The sequence below is a fragment of the Chiloscyllium punctatum genome, chromosome 40, assembly GCF_047496795.1.
Source record: "Chiloscyllium punctatum isolate Juve2018m chromosome 40, sChiPun1.3, whole genome shotgun sequence".
In the NCBI taxonomy this organism is placed as follows: Eukaryota; Metazoa; Chordata; class Chondrichthyes; order Orectolobiformes; family Hemiscylliidae; genus Chiloscyllium; species Chiloscyllium punctatum.
This window is the reverse complement of record NC_092778.1, coordinates 62,552,864-62,564,991: the sequence shown is the minus strand read 5'-3', so window position 1 is coordinate 62,564,991 and position 12,128 is coordinate 62,552,864. Positions and strand designations below refer to the sequence as shown.

At 46.9% G+C, this 12,128-nt stretch overlaps 1 protein-coding gene across 2 annotated transcripts in view; it reads right to left on the bottom strand.

Moving 5' to 3' along the window:
• Positions 1-9,797, bottom strand: part of LOC140464694 (DCN1-like protein 3) — a 42,598-nt gene extending 32,801 nt beyond the window's left edge. Inside the window, exon 1 of one of the 2 annotated variants that reach the window (XM_072560110.1) lies at positions 9,779-9,797. The gene's annotated coding sequence lies outside the window, so the exon portion shown is untranslated. The other variant, XM_072560109.1, reaches the window with a different exon arrangement.
• Positions 9,798-12,128: the final 2,331 nt, after the last annotated feature.

Below are 12,128 nucleotides of genomic sequence, written 5' to 3'. Positions count from 1 at the left end.
CCTGTACCTTTTAATTTCAACCAAAAAGGCTATAGACAAATATTTTCTAATTAAAAACAATTCTCATGAATAATAGATGCTTAGAACGTTGTCGATAATGGTACTTTTGTATTGTATCCAACTTTACTCAATGTGCTGGCTTCAACCAGACAGCTCTATTCCATGTGTGATTGGTACTCCGTCACCCACAACATTACTTCATGTGAAATCAACAATTGAAATTCACAGTTCAACAACAGATAATGGTTGGCAGCAAAATGGAGTGCTCAAGATTCCACAAGAAATCATATGCTCCAAAAGCAAAACATTTTAGCACACTTCGTATTTTTACTCTTCGGCTGTTTTCACAATTTCTTTTCCCTTAAAACATGCATACCTTATTGATCAGAGATATTATTAGTCAAGTCAAAATATCCGAACATTACATAACTAACCATGTATATATCAATACTGTTAAGGTCTTTCCCTCAGTCAAAATTTAGTCCTGTAATAATCAGTATTTTGTGTTCTTTTCCAGAAAGGTTTCAGTACCATCAATTAGGCTGGTAACTGGCCATTGTGGGGTTATGATCCAGAGCACAGTTCACTGCCTAGAAATGAGCGAAACCACAACATAACCCAAGAATGATTACAGAGAACCTTTATACCGTCAACTGACTTGAAAGGGGGGGGGGGGGGGGGGGGGGAGAGAGAGAGGAGGGGCACGAAGAGGGAAGGACCACAAAGTATAATGAAGTAAAATCCTTATCCTGAAAGATAAATAAATGAAGAGAATGCAGTTCTCACGTTGAAAACAGTCTATGCTCTACAGTTACAAAAATAACTTTCACATAACACCCTTCACACAGCAAAATGTCCCAAGGCATATCCACATCAGATCAAATCGGATTATAAAAAGGCAATGATGTGGTGACCAAAAGCTTGTTTTCAAAGAGAAGATGGTGTTTAAATGTCAAAAGTTAGAATAGAATTCTAGGTGCTAAATGGCTAGGGCCATGTGTTCCAACGAGACAGGGGTGAGAAATCATGGACACACAGCATTCCAAATTTATAAAAATGATGTTTGGGGGAGGGTTTGTAGGCTACAAAAGAAGATTTAATTGGCAGGACTGGGAAACAGAGCAAAAGAGAGAAGGAATTAAAGAAACAGACATGAGGGACAGGTCTAGCTATTAATTGAGCTGTTAAAGTCACCACCCTTATTGAAATACCTCTTCAACATGTACAAATCTTCAAAATGCCTGCTCCAGTTAAGCCTAACTGTGTGACTGGTATTACAGACATCAACTTTAACTAGATCAAGAAAAATATTGACAACTATCACCGTTTGGGCGGCACGGTGGCACAGTGGTTAGCACTGCTGCCTCACAGCGCCAGAGACCCAGGTTCAATTCCCGCCTCAGGCGACTGACTGTGTGGAGTTTGCACGTTCTCCCCGTGTCTGCGTGGGTTTCCTCCGGGTGCTCCGGTTTCCCCCCATAGTCCAAAGATGTGCAGGTCAGGTGAATCGGCCATGCTAAATTGCCCGTAGCGTTAGGTAAGGGGTAAATGTAGGGGTATGGGTGGGTTGCGGGTCGGTGTGGACTTGTTGTGCCGAAGGGCCTGTTTCCACACTGTAATGTAATCTAATCTATAAAAAAACTATCATTTTTTTTTAAAAAGTTCAGCATGTCTGGACATGTTATGACACACCTTCCTGCCATCATATCCTGGGTAGAACTGGAACCTGAACAGTCTGGCTCAGTTTGGGACACTACCAGTGAGCCAGAAAATATTGAATTCTCCAAATAATCTAACTAGCTCGCTAAGCATCGAGACAAAAAGGAGCAACTCAGCTGACCTTGCACCATCTGTGGAGAGAACAATATTTGAGAAAGGTCACTGGATTCAAAGTATTAACTAGTGTCTTTCCAGAGATACTGCCAGACCTGCTAGGTTTCTCCAGCAATTTATGTTTCAGATTTCCAGCATGACAAGCTGAAAAATTAGGTTGTTTCTTGACAGTGATTTTCACTTTGGATATTTGTTACTGCATTAAGAAGCCTCATGTTTAGTAAAGCAAAGGCAGTAGGTCAGAGTAAAGTTTTTCCTCTTCTATCCCTCAGCTCCAACCCTAAAGAACTCCCAAATGCACCAAAGTGAATTTTCCACATGTGCCACACCTGGGATGTTTGGTTCAGTTAGCACTGAGGTATGGTTAAATCAGTTATCTTGAATTTAAAGGTGTGTCAGATTGAGTTTGACAAACCTTGATTCACTTAACATTCCACTGTTTTAAAGTGCATTCAAATCGTGATCCCCAAGTATGCAATGATTTACTGATATAATCGCACCACCCAGTCCAGTCCCCACCCAATACAAGTACTGCCAGAATCTACATTCACACCCCATTTCTTCTTGATCAAAATTGCTGTTTAAAATTGCTTTTCTTTGATCCCAAGGGTTTGTCAAAACAAAAAACAGCAATTGCTGATGAAATTCAGCAGGTTCGGCAGCATCCATGTGGAGAAAACAGACTTGATGTTTTGTGCCCTGGTGACTCTTCATCAGAACAGTTCTGATGAGTCACCAAACTCAAAACATTAATTCTGCTTTCTCCCTGCAGATGCTGCCAAACCTGCTAAGTTTCACGAGCAATTGCTGTTTCAGCTGTCCAGCATGCACAGTTTTGTTTTATATTTGTGCTTGCCCAAAGGCAGGATATAACTCAAAAGGGAGTTAAACTTCAAATATCATTTAGGATCAAACTTAATCGAGCATCATAGCTAAGAAGCTAACACACCAATAGTGCACTCATCATAGCAGGAGTAAGCCATTCAGCCTCCCAATACCTGCTGTGCAATTTGTAAATAAAGCTGATCATTTACCTCAATTACATAATTCTATGCTATCCCCCAAATCCTTTGATGTTATTAGTAACTGGACAGTCAATCAATCAATCTCTCACACTTGATGACTGATCTCCCACTGTCCTTTGTGGATGGAGAATGCAAAGATTGACTACCCCCAGTGAAGAGATTTCTTCTCATCTCAGTTGTAAAAGGCCTGCCTTTTATTCTGGCACTAGACGCCAAAGCGAAGGAAAACGTCTTTTTTTAAATTAACATTCTCCTAAACTCCAAAGAATATAGACCTAGTCTCCCCAATCTCTCTTAATTAGACAGTCCTATCATTCCAGGAATCAGCCTGGTGAACCTCTGCTCCATTCCCTTTGGCAGTATGAAACACAACTGCACACAATACTCCTGTATTTAGTATTTTTTACAGCTGAAGACTTCTTTGCTCCAACGCGCTATGGAATATTTTAAAATTTAATCATATGCCCAAAATATAAACGTTCACTTATGTGTACATATTCAGTGGTAGAAGAACAGTACCATCACAATGTTTTGATGCCCAGAAGAATCCAGAACCCCACTCGGAAATCTGAATGCACTGCATAAATAACAGTACGTTTAACATTTTTGTTCCTAAAAAGTCAGATATCTTTTACTTCCCATGGCCACTACAATATGATTTTATTGAACCATGTGCAATTTGCAGGGGTTGGTTAGTTGCACTCTCACCCCACAGACACATACACTCGTGAATGAACAGCCCATTAAAAGAGATGAGAATCAATAATCCAAACAAGCACCAGTGTAATAATACAGAACTTTCTGTAGCAGATGTGCATTCTTTCAAATAAAATTCTGGGGGGCAGGGGGAGTTCCTAAGCCGTAGAAATAGAAAGACACATGAGGATGGTTCTGAATCAGAAAGAAGCAATTTACTTAGAAAAAGGCAGACATGAGAATGAGGTAATCCTGAAGAATTAAACTGCATTTATTTCAATGCAAGGAGTCTTGCAGGTGAGGCTGATGAACTCATGGGACTGGAACGTCATAGCTATTACAGAAACTTGCTTGAGGAAAGTACAAGACTGGTAGCTCAATGTTCTAGGTTTTAGATGCTATAGGAAGGATAGAAAGAGAAGACAGGAGGAGAGTGGCATTTTTGATTAAGAAAAACATTTAGTAATGTAACTAAAGAAGATATTTCTGAGGGATTGTCCAGTGAAACTATATGAGTAGAACTTAGAAATAAGAAAGTAATGATCACCTTGATGGAATTGTACCAAATTCCCCTCAACAGTCAGAGGGAAATTAAGAAGCAAATGTGTATAGAGATCTCAGATATAAGCAAAATAATAAGTTTTACAGTAGGGAATTTTAATTTTTCTAACATTAACACAATAGCAGTCCCAGTCAAAGACTTAAATGGATTCAAGAAAATTTTCTTTATCAATATATAAATGTACCTACGAGAGAAGGAGCAAAACTTGACCTCTTGGGAAATAAGACAAGGCAAGTGATTGACGTGTCAGTAGGGGGACACTTTGGGACCAGGAATCTTAATTTTGTTAGCTTTAAAACAATCACAAAAGAATACATTTTCCGTAAAAGCTAAGGCAAATTTTAATGGTATGAGACAAGATCTTTCAAAAGTTGATTGGAGTAGACTGTTCGTAGGTAAAGGTTGACTGACAAGTGGGAGGCTTTCAAAAGTGTGACAATGAGAGCTTAGAGACATTACGTACGCATTAGAGGGAAGGAGTATTAAGAGTAGCATACAATGGATGAATAAAGATATTGAGGTTCTAGTCAAGAGCAAGAAAGAACTATATAGACAACTGGGATCAAATGAATTTTTTGAAGAATATGGGGCATTCTTAAGAGGGAAATCAGGAGGGCACAGTGGAAATATGAGATAGCCTTCGCAGATAAGGTTAAAGAGAATCCAGAGAGATTCTAAGAGTACATTAAGTGCAAAAGAGGAACGAGAGAGAGAGAGAGAGAGAGAGAGAGAGAGAGAGAGAGAGAATAGGGCCCCTTAAAGATCAACGAGGTCGCCTATGTGTTGAACCTCAGGAGACAGGAGAGACACTAAATGAATATTTCACGTCAGCTTTTACTGTGGTGAAAGAAATGGAGGGTAGAGAACTCAAATAAATATTGATGTTTTGAACACAGTTCACATTACAGAAGAGTAATCCTTCTGGAGGTCTTAGAAAACAAAGGTGGATAAATCTCTGGGAAATTAAAGAAGGGATTGCAGGCCCCTAGCAGAGATATTTGTACCATCTATAACCACAAGTGAGGTGCCAGAGGACTGGAGGATGGCTAATGTTGTGCCTTTATTTCAGAAAAAGGCTGTAAGGAAAAGCCTGGGAATTACAGACCTACGATCCTAACATCAGTGATGGGTAAGTTGTTGGAGGTGATTCTGAAAGACTGGATTTACATGCATTTTGAGGGGCAAGGATTGATATGGGATAGTCAGTATGATTTTGAGAGGGGGAAATTGTGACTCAAACTTGATTGAGTTTTTTTGAGGAAGTAACCAAAAACATTGATGAAGGCAGAATGGCAGCCATTGTTTACATGGACTTCAGGAAAGCCTTTGACAAGGTTCCACATGGTACACCAATTAGTCGTATGGAATTCCGAGTAAGCTGGCCAATTAGATATAGAATTGGCTGGATGGTAAGACAAAGGGTGGTAGCGGAGGTCTGTGACCAGCAGCCTTCCACAGGGATTAGTACTGGGTCCACTTTTATCATTTCTATGAATGATTTGAATGAGAAAATAGGAAACATGGTTAATAAGTTTGTAGCTGACACCAAAATTGTTGGTTTTGTGGACAGTAAAGAAGGTTATCTAAGATTACAAACAGATCTTGATCAATTGGGTCAATGGGCTGAGGAATAGCAGATGGAGTTTAATTTGGATAAATGTGAGGTACTGCATTTTGGTAAAACAAAGGCAGGACTTTTACTATTAATAGTAAGCCAATGGGTAGTGTTGTAGACCAGACAGTCATAGGGGTTCAGGTACATAATTCTTTGAAATTTGCATAAGATGTAGTAGAGCAGTTAAAAAGGTGTTTAACATGCTTGCCTTCATTGCTCAGACCACTGAGTATAGGATGCCATGTTGAGAATGTATAGGATGTTGGTGAGGCATCTTCTGGAGTAATGTGCAGTTCTGGTCACCCTGCTATAGGAAGAATATTATTAAATTGGAGTAGGTTCAGGAAAGATTTGAGGAATGACGGATTTGAGTTATAAAAAAGGCTAGAACTTTTTTCACTGATGCATAGGAGGTTGAGGAGTGACCTTATAGAGATTTATAAAATTAGGGCAGAGGTAAGGGTCTTTTCTCAGGGTGGGGGAGTTCAAAACTAAAGGGCTTTTTTTTTTAAATGGTGAGAAGAGGAAGTTTTTTTTAACAAAGAATGAGGGGCAACTCTTGTCAATACAGAGATGTTTGTGTGTGGAATGAACTGTCAGAGAAAGCGGTGGACGCAGGCACAGTTACAACACTTAAAAGACATTTAGATAAATACAAGAATAGGAACGGGTTTGAGGGATATAGGCCAAACGCAGCAATTGGGACTAGTTTAGTTCGGGAACATGGGTTTGGTGTGGATTAGTTGGAGTGAAAGGTCCGTTTCCATACTTTATGACTACTAAGAACGTAAAAGAAACAAGTTATTACACACCAACCCTACTTCCTTCACCAATTAATATAACTGATCTCTAATTTTCTACTCTCTTCATATTGCCATTTCCTTTAATCCAATTTATAGTCCAAAGTAACTTACAGTTTTGCAAAATTGTTTTTTTTAGGGTCTTGCAGCAGTGATGCCTTGCCTACCTTTGAGCCAGATGGCTTGGGTTTAAGTCCCACCCGTCCCACAGGTTTATATCACATCCACCACATCAGGTTCTTTCATCATATCATATTTCATTAACAGTATAGGCCCATTCTGCTTTCTCCCCTCATAGAACTATCAATTGAATTTGCATTGACTCCCTTGTCTATCAGGCACAAAGGGTACAGGGGTAGACAGAAATATGGAGTCAAGCCCACAACCAGATTCAACGATGATCTTATCAAATGGCACAATAGGCTCGAGGGGCCAAATGGCCTCCTCCTGTTTTTAAATTTGTATGTCTTTATGTTCTCCAAGGCAAATACTTCTAGGCACAGAAAGCAAAACTATGCATAGTCTGTTTCAAAGCTTTGTACAAGACTTTTTTGCTTTTCTCAGAAACCTATAAAATTTTAAACAGGGACTACGCAGAGTAAATGCAGGAAGGATGTTCCTGATGACAGGAAGTCCAGGTCAGGTGTCACAATTTAAGCATACACAATAGGTCATTTAGGACTGAGTGTGGTGAGTTGGGGAATTCTCAACCACAGAAGGCAATTTAAGCCAAAACATTTAATGTGAGAGGACCTAGATAGGGATCTTAGTACTAAAGAGATCAAATGGTATAGTGGGGAGAAAGTGGAAACAGACTGTGTTGAATGATGGGGCAGGCTCAAAGAGCTGAATGGCCTATCTGCTCCTAGTTTCTATGTAGCAAATGCTGTGCCCAAAAAACTTTCTAATTTCTTGTTTTACCAGTATGTTAACTTTCTGTATTAGCTGTAGAGGCACACCCACATTCCTTGGGAAGTCATCTATTAGTAGGTTCTAATTGAAAAGTATTGATTTATTTTTCTTACGAAAGTAAATGACTTCACTTCCTATCATTTTCATTGTATTTGTCACCTCCTTGCCTACTCAAGAATATAAAATGCCTTTGTAGGTTATATCCTCTTCCTAGCAGACTTCATACTTAGCTCATCAACAAAACTGATGAGGTTATCCTCAGCACCTTCAACCATGATAAATAATGGGATCTCAGTAATTCCAGACTCCTCTAGTTACTGCTTGCCAAACTGAAACTAACCTTAACCTTCAGGACTCAATACAGTTCAATAATTGAGCACCTTTTTCTATGTCCTTACCCCAACCCCCACAAACCAATCCTTGTCATCACACAGACTGCTACCAAGCCAACCCAGTGTCAGCTAATGGTCCCCCATTAGTAGCTATTAATTCTCCCAGCTGACCATTACCCAATCCTTTGTCAGCCCCAATTGCTGTTTTTTTTTCCTCTCTCTCTCTCCCCCCCAACCCCCAACCACTCCATCTCCACTTATCATTTATTCCTCCCCTCCATCCCAAAATTGTCCCAGCTAATGTCTAAAGGTAGCAGAGACCAGAACCCTCAAGTCATTTTAAGAATTATATAGATGAACAGTTGAAACTCTAACATACAACACCAACAGGCTAAATGTTGAAAAATGGGATTAAAACAGATACATGTTTGATGACTGGTGTTGACACAACAGAACTCTTTGAATGCTGTAAAATCTCTATGACTACGAGATTGGGATCTCACCTGGCATTCAGACTAATATCTATATTCAGACTAACATTCCTATAAACAAATTCTCTAATTACTAATTCATTTTTGTTGTTGGACGTTGTTGTATGCAAATTATTTGCTGAATTTCAAAAATGACTGCCCACCAAAAATAACATGCTGACTGTAAAAATGCATTCCAAGATTGTTAAAGTTGTGGAAATAAGTTGTGCTTTTAGAAGGAAAACAGTCTTTAGCAACACATATATAAAAGGATTTGGAGATACTGGTGTTGGACTGGGATGTACAAAGTTAAAAATCACACAACACCAGGTTATAGTCCAACAGGTTTAATTGGAAGCTCCGAAAGCTAGTGTGCTTCCAATTAAAACCTGTTGGACTATAACCTGGTGTTGTGTGATTTTTTAACTATATAAAAGGAGCACTTGAAATCAAATTGTCACTATCCTTTAATGAATTAATCTGAAACCTAATTTCAGCAGTAACATGCTACATGCAAAAGATCGAGAACAGAAAATGATAGGGCAATCTCAGAAGAGTGAAATTCTGAACTGCAGGAAAGGTAATAGACAAGTTAAAACAATCCGTTCGACAATACTTGATAACCACCCCTCCCCCATTCAAACTACATCTTCATTTTAGAACACAGTGCTTGCGTGCAGGAACATTGTTGATGCCTATAATTGATTACCGACATGAAACGCAACCTGTCAACAATCTATCCTGAAGACCTTCTCCTTCCATATTTTCACTGAGGAATCATCGCTTAGAACCTGTCTATTTCTGCGCGGACTGACCAACATTTCCAGCCCCCTCCCCCCAATTGAAAGGCACATTTCATCCCACGGATTTAAAAAAGGAATTAGGCCGTCGCTCATTGTTAGCAGGCAGCCCAGATTTCAACACCCAGAACAGAAGCAAAGTTACCTATCAAACAGACCCAGATAAGGTAGAAAGTGCCACGTGTGTGTGTGGGGGGGGGGGGGGGGGGGGGGGGGGGGGGGGGGGGGGGGGGGGGTGAGATATTGTTTGATTCAGACTCGAATCAATGCTTCACCAAAACAAAAAGCCGTCACCCCCACACCGTTTTTTGTGTTAAAATCCAGGTCAGTGGTGAAAAGGCAGAAACTTACAAACAACACGAATCGTGATCAGGCCATCGTCCTGCTTGCCGGGAGAGCGGGTTTTTAAAATACAAAAGCAGACGGCTGTTGGAGTAATAATTCGGGGGCGAGGAGTCAAGAGGCTTGCGCGCAGGCACTGAAACAACAACGGGCTTTCCCTTGGCCCTCGGAGCGAGGAGAGGCGCCGGGCCTTCTCACCACATCATCATGGCCGGGCAACCCGATCCTTTCAGAGGCATAGCCGCCCGGGACGGACACTAACGTTCGGCTTTTCGCGAAGGGCACGGGCGGAAAAACGGCCACCGTTCCGCGGATAATTTAAGGAGACAGAAACTTCCCCTCATCACTTCCTACTGCGCCGGGCAGCCACAGCTTTCCGTCTGCGCATTACCTCATCAAACCTTGCGGTCAGACAACAGTGACGCCATGACGCAGATGACACAAGGCCACCCCCGCCGTGAGGAAGGGAGGGTGGGGGGGGAGGGGAGAGGGGCATATGCGCGTGCGCAGAAGGTGTTGGAGCCGCGCGGGGAAGTGTTGAGAGCGTGATTCCCGATCCCGCTCGAAGTCGCCAGTGATGCGCATGCGCATGGCAGACCCATTCCCGTCGCCATCCGCCCAGGCGGAGTTGAGAGAAATGCGCGTGCGCAAATCGTGCAGGCGCGGGATCCTGGCCGGGTGTGCGCTTTTGCGTGGAAAATGAAGGGGATGCGCAAGCGCAAATCGTTGTCCGCGGGGGAGGGTGATCCGCATGCGCAGTGCTCGTAGAGGGCGGTTTTCCGTGGGATCACGGCCACCTACTCCTCCTTCTTTCTAATGTCGGGTATATTCCGCGCTTTCGGCCTGTGGTAACGGCCGAGCCCCAAAACCGAAAGTAACAGTTTTTTTTTTTATTTTCTGGCGGGTGACTCGGTCTCCGCCCGACGGACAGTTTGGAAATACTCCGCGTCTTTATTTTGTTTTAAAAATCGCAAAATCAGAAAGACGACGAGCTCGAGTGGTCGGTGTGTCGGCGGAGAGGGAACTGTGGGCGGATGGTTCATCTGAAAAAGGCAAGGGTCCCCCCCCCACTCACCCCCCCCCCACTCACCCCCCCTCCCCACTCACCCCCCCCTCCCCCACTCACCCCCCCCTCCCCCACTCACCCCCCCCCCACTCACCCCCCCCCACTCACCCGCCCTCCCCCACTCACCCCCCCTCCCCCACTCACCCCCCCCTCCCCCACTCACCCCCCCCCACTACACCCCCCCTCCCCCACTCACCCCCCCCTCCCCCACTCACCCCCCCCCACTCACCCCCCCCACACTCACCCCCCCCTCACCCCCCACTCACCCCCCCCCTCCCCCACTCACCCCCCCTCCCCCACTCACCCCCCCCTCCCCCACTCACCCCCCCCACTCACCCCCACTCACCCCGCCCTCCCCACTCACCCCGCCCTCACCCACTCACCCGCCCTCCCCCCACTCACCCCCCCACCCCCCCTCCCCCACTCACCCCCCCCTCCCCCACTCACCCCCCCCCCCCCACTCACCCCCCCCCCCTCCCCCACTCCCCCCCCCCTCCCCCACTCACCCCCCCCCCACTCACCCCCCCCCTCACCCCACTCACCCCCCCCACTCACCCCCCCCCACCACACCCCCCCCCACTCACCCCTCCCCACTCACCCCCCCCCCACTCACCCCCCCCACACTCACTCACCCCCCCCCACCACTCACCCCCCCCCCACTCACCCCCCCCCACTCACCCCCCCCCACTCACCCCCCCACCCACTCACCCCCCCCCACTCACCCCCCCCCCACTCACCCCCCCCCCACTCCCCACCCCCCCCCGCCCCCACTCACCCCCCCCCCACTCACCCCCCCCCCCCCACTCACCCCCCCCCCACTCACCCCCCCCCCCACTCAACCCCCCCCCCACTCACCCCCCCCCACTCACCCCCCCCCCCACTCACCCCCCCCCCCCCACTCACTCCCCCCCCCCACTCGCCCCCCCCCCACTCGCCCCCCCCCCCACTCGCCCCCCCCCCCCCACTCGCCCCCCCCCCCCCTCACTCGCCCCCCCCCCCCACTCGCCCCCCCCCCACTCGCCCCCCCCCCACTCGCCCCCCCCCCCACTCGCCCCCCCCCCCACTCGCCCCCCCCCCACTCGCCCCCCCCCCACTCGCCCCCCCCCCACTCGCCCCCCCCCCCACTCGCCCCCCCCCCCACTCGCCCCCCCCCCACTCGCCCCCCCCCCCACTCGCCCCCCCCCCACTCGCCCCCCCCCCCACTCGCCCCCCCCCCCCACTCGCCCCCCCCCCTCGCCCCCCCCCCCACTCGCCCCCCCCCCACTCGCCCCCCCCCCCACTCGCCCCCCCCCCACTCGCCCCCCCCCACTCGCCCCCCCCCAACTCGCCCCCCCCCACAGACCCCCCCCCACTCGCCCCCCCCACCCCCACCCCCCCCACTCGCCGCCCCCCCCACTCGCCGCCCCCCCCCACTCGCCGCCCCCCCCACTCGCCGCCCCCCCCACTCCGCCGCCCCCCCCCCGCCCCCCTCACCCCGCCCCCCCCACTCCGCCGCCCCCCCACTCTCTCTTCCCCCCCCCACTCTCTTCCCCCCCCCACTCTCTTCTTTCCCCCCCCCACTCTCTTCTTTCCCCCCCCCCACTCTCTTCTTTCCCCCCCCCCACTCTCTTCTTTCCCCCCCCCCACTCTCTTCTTTCCCCCACCCCCACTCTCTTCTTTCCCCCCCCCCCACTCT